At 38.8% G+C, this 1,140-nt stretch overlaps 1 non-coding gene across 1 annotated transcript; it reads left to right on the top strand.

Moving 5' to 3' along the window:
* The first annotated feature begins 294 nt into the window (after nt 1–294).
* TRNAR-ACG lies at nt 295–367 on the top strand. Its single transcript has one exon. It is a non-coding gene; the product is annotated as a tRNA-Arg (tRNA).
* Nucleotides 368–1,140: the final 773 nt, after the last annotated feature.

Below are 1,140 nucleotides of genomic sequence, written 5' to 3'. Positions count from 1 at the left end.
GCCATGACATGTCCAGGGAAAAGAATGATCTCTTCTTATTCAAACAAGTCAGGTCCAGTAGGTGCTATAAGAAAGTGAAATGTGGAAGCTCTTCTACCACATTCCTTTTGTGGTATATCACTCTAACATCTTCATTTCTTTCTTATCAAAAGAAAAGGGATATGAGCATCAATTTTAGTGGAGGATTTCTCATTTTTCCTAGATACTATTACAACCATTTTCAATGGCGAGACATCGAGATTCAGTGAGGAAGAGCCAGGAGATGCAGGTGCTGATTACTTCGAATTTCTACAGTACTCTGTGGCCCAATGGATAAGGCGCTGGTCTACGAAACCAGAGACTCTAGGTTCGATCCCCAGCAGAGTCGTTTCCTTTTTCTTGTAATTACGTTTTTTTTGCTTTAATAAACCATTTTGACCTAGAAAAAAAAAATCGAATTTCTACAGTATCAATGAGAGTGGATCTGTGGATTTTTGGGGTCGTGATTCAAGCCAATCATTTCATTCCTTTTCCAACAGTAGTGATTGAATCTGGGGGTTCTCATGTGGGTATGCAACAGGGATTGAAATTTGACAGCAATAATATGGTCTGACTTTGGGATTTCTGGTGCAAACTGAAATTTGTTGTTCTTGAGTAAAATTAGGTCGAAGAATTGATGTTACTGCTACGGGTATTATCATTGATTCTCGGCTGTGAACATAGAGGTTTGAATGGATTTTTAATCATCTCAATCCAGCAACAACAGTTGAGACTGAGTGGTTTAGATGGAATTCGAGATTGGGTTTAAACGAAAGTTTTCAATTGAGAACCAATGCAGCAACATCAATTGAATTTTATGGGTTTTGAAATTAAATGAAGGAGTAACAGGATGTTGGGTTATGGACTCAATTTGTGTTGGTCGATTTAAGGAAAGTAGTGATGTTTTGAGCGATTGCTCGAGTTGCAGAATAGCTCAAACAACAACAATGGAGTTTTGGGTTTGGCTTGAACTAAATTCGGAGATGGCTGGAGTTAATCGGGAAATGGAGAAGTGTATATGAAGGGGTGTTTGTTTGAGTGGAGTAAGTCTGGATCTTTGGAGGATTTTTCGGTGTGTGTACATCCACTGATGACGAGATTCACAAGTTCATGAGTTGACGA

The sequence above is a fragment of the Papaver somniferum genome, chromosome 7 (genome assembly GCF_003573695.1).
Source record: "Papaver somniferum cultivar HN1 chromosome 7, ASM357369v1, whole genome shotgun sequence".
Taxonomy (NCBI): domain Eukaryota; kingdom Viridiplantae; phylum Streptophyta; class Magnoliopsida; order Ranunculales; family Papaveraceae; genus Papaver; species Papaver somniferum.
Note: the sequence above shows the minus strand (reverse complement) of the source record. Positions and strands in the feature narration are given on the sequence as shown.